This window comes from Octodon degus, unplaced genomic scaffold, assembly GCF_000260255.1.
Source record: "Octodon degus isolate 3935 unplaced genomic scaffold, OctDeg1.0 scaffold00195, whole genome shotgun sequence".
Taxonomy (NCBI): Eukaryota; Metazoa; Chordata; class Mammalia; order Rodentia; family Octodontidae; genus Octodon; species Octodon degus.
Window position 1 is genome coordinate 3,382,493 of NW_004524771.1, and position 2,987 is coordinate 3,385,479.

The window sequence follows — 2,987 nt, forward strand, 5'->3', positions numbered from 1 at the left end:
TCAAGGAGATTATGGGGCCAAAGAGGAAAGTGATCAATGATGTAGAGTGTGCCTAAGGAGAGTCACATGGAGAGAAAACATTCTCTCAGGCTTTCACATAGAGCACATTGGCCAAGCAATGGCCATGACTCATCCATATGGCTGACACTGACAAAAGATCTACAATCTGAGGTACAGGATCTCAGCATAAATCCTGAGGGGATTTCACTGACCTTATCAGACTCAAAAGCTACAACTCTCATTGCATAGGTCCTGCTTTATCTTGGTCTTAACTATCCAGCAGGAAAGTATAAAAACGAAATATAAGAAGTAAAGCCATGCTGTTATGTTGAGCTGTAGGGACCCAGGTCAACAATTTCTGACACTGCCAGTGAAGCAGAAGACCCAATACTATTATGGACTACTGGACTCTTTTAGAATATTTTGCTGAGTTAACACACCTATAATATTCAAATAACGGAACTAAACAAAAAAGGGGATACAGATGAATGTCCATTTTGTATCTTTGTATTCAAAATGATTAGGATACATAAATAGTTACATTCTCTTAATGAATAGAGGGATTTGTTGTAATAGTGTTTGTAAATAGGATATCATGTCTGCATCTCGTACAGCAAATAACCACTAGGGAGAATGCATGCAATGTGTTAATTATTGAAACTGTCCTACCAGCTTGGTTTAAAACTGTCTCATTGATATTCATTTCTCAATAAAATTATGGAAATAAAAAGAATAGGCCAGCTTGCCTGGCAAGCTAAAGGGCCTGAGTTCAATCCCCAGTTCTACCAAAAAAAGAATAAACCAGCTTACCCTAGGCTTATATAGTGTTTGGCAAGTGTGAGGAGAAATGGGGGGGGGTATCTTATAGACCAATGGGAAGAGAGGGCAAACCCCATCAGCACCATACATGCATCTGTTCTTTAGCTTAGTGATCCCATTTCTAGGAACTAATACTAAAAACTTAATCACACAAGTGCACCAATAGGATTAAGTTGTTGGTTGCAGTTTTATTTATTTATTTGTGTTTAGGACAGGGTGTACAGGGTGTGCAGGGTCTCACCACGTAGATAAGACTCACAGTAATCCTCCTGTTTACAGCCTCGCAAGTGCTGGAATTACAGGCACACGCCACCACACCCAGTCTTAATCGCCATCTCAGCATGCCCCAGGAGCAGGGCCAGCATGGCAGGCCTGGGGATCGAACTCCCAGCCCCTGTGTCTGCCTAAGCAGGCACTTTAATCTGCTGAGCATTTGGCCAGCCCTGCAGTTGTATTTATAAGCAGCATATTCCTATAAGCCAAATAAAACAAATATTTCATCATTTTTGACCTATAGACACAACAGTATCATGTAGTTCTACCTAAAAGAACAGCATTTGAGACAAATTCAGAAGTAAGTGGAACTGTGCAACAGTGAAATATCTTATACATAGACACACACAAATACACATAGCCATATGCATAGTTTATTCTCTGTATGATGGGTTCCACAGCCACAGATTCAACCAACCACCATTTGAAAATATTTGAATTTGATTGTGTCTATACCAAATGTATGCAAAATTTTTCTTTTTATTTTTCCCTAATCCCTACAATACAGCAACTGTTTGTATAATATACAATATTAGTTCTTATAAATCATAGGAAATATAATAGTAAATGTCTTCACTCTTGTTCAACATAGTTCTCAAAACCTTAGCTGGAGCAACGTGATAAAAATCCATCTGTGACAAACCAACAGCTAATGTACTAATTGGACAAACACTGAAAGTTTGCAATCTACAATGAGGAACAAACAAGGATGTCCAATATCACCACTACTATTTGATATAGTTCTGAAACATTAGCCAAAGCAATTAGACACTGGAAAGAAATAAAAGAAATAACAATAGGAAAGGAAGAAGTTAAATTATCATTATTCACAGATGACACGATACTCTTTATAGAAGACCCCAAAAACACCACTAAAGAACTTCTTGATTTAAGAAGTAAATTCAGAAGTGTAGCTGGATATAAAATCAACACTACAAGATCAGTAGCTTTAATGAACACAAACAACAAATTTATCACTGAGAGATACATTAGGGAAACACCTTTTTTAATAGCATCCAAAAGAGCGAAACACCTAGGAATCAATATAACAAATGATGTGAAAGAATTCTACATTGAAAACTACAGTACTCTGAAGAAGGAGATTAAAGATGATATCAAAAAATGGAACAATGTCCCCTGCTCTTGGGTAGGAGGAACCAACATAGTGAAAATGATCATACTTCCAAAACTGTTATACAGATTTAGTGCAATTCTGATCAAAATTCCAATAGCGTATCTCACAAAATCAGAGAAAAGAATCCTAAAATTCATGTGGACCCAGAAGAGACCAATTGCAAGGGCAATTATGAGAAACAAAGGCAAGGCAGGAGTCATTACAATCCCTGACTTGAAATTATACTACAAAGCTACTGTAATAAAAATAGCATGGTACTGGCAAAAATACAGACCTGATGATGAATGGAACAGAACAGAAGATGCAGAAACAACTCCAGATATACTCAGCCATCTTGTCTTTCACAAAGGTATCAAACACATTCACTGGAAGAAAAATAGCCTTTTTTTTTTTTTTTTTGGTGCAACCGAGGATTGAACTCAAGCTCCTGCACTTGCCAGGCAAGTGCTTATTCCACTGAGCCATCTCCCTGGCCCTGAAAAATATCCTCTTTAATACATTGTGCTGGAAAAACTGACAGTATATGCTGAAGATTAATATTGGAAAAAGGAATCAAAAGAGTAAAGAGACAACCCACAATCTGGGAATAAATGTTTTCCAGTTGTTCCTTAGACAAAGGATCACAATGGAAGCCAGGTGTGGTGGCACATGCCTGTAATTCCAGCACTTTGGAGGCTGAGGCAGGAGGATCACTGTAAATTCAAAACCCGCCTGGGCTACAAAGTCAGTTTAGGATCCTCATTCCAGCCAGCACCCAGGC

General features: G+C 38.2%; 1 long non-coding RNA gene across 1 annotated transcript in view; it reads left to right on the plus strand.

Moving 5' to 3' along the window:
- LOC111813512 overlaps window positions 1-2,987 on the plus strand; it is a 7,360-nt gene that overhangs the window by 1,553 nt on the left and 2,820 nt on the right. The gene's annotated exons all lie outside the window — the stretch shown is intronic.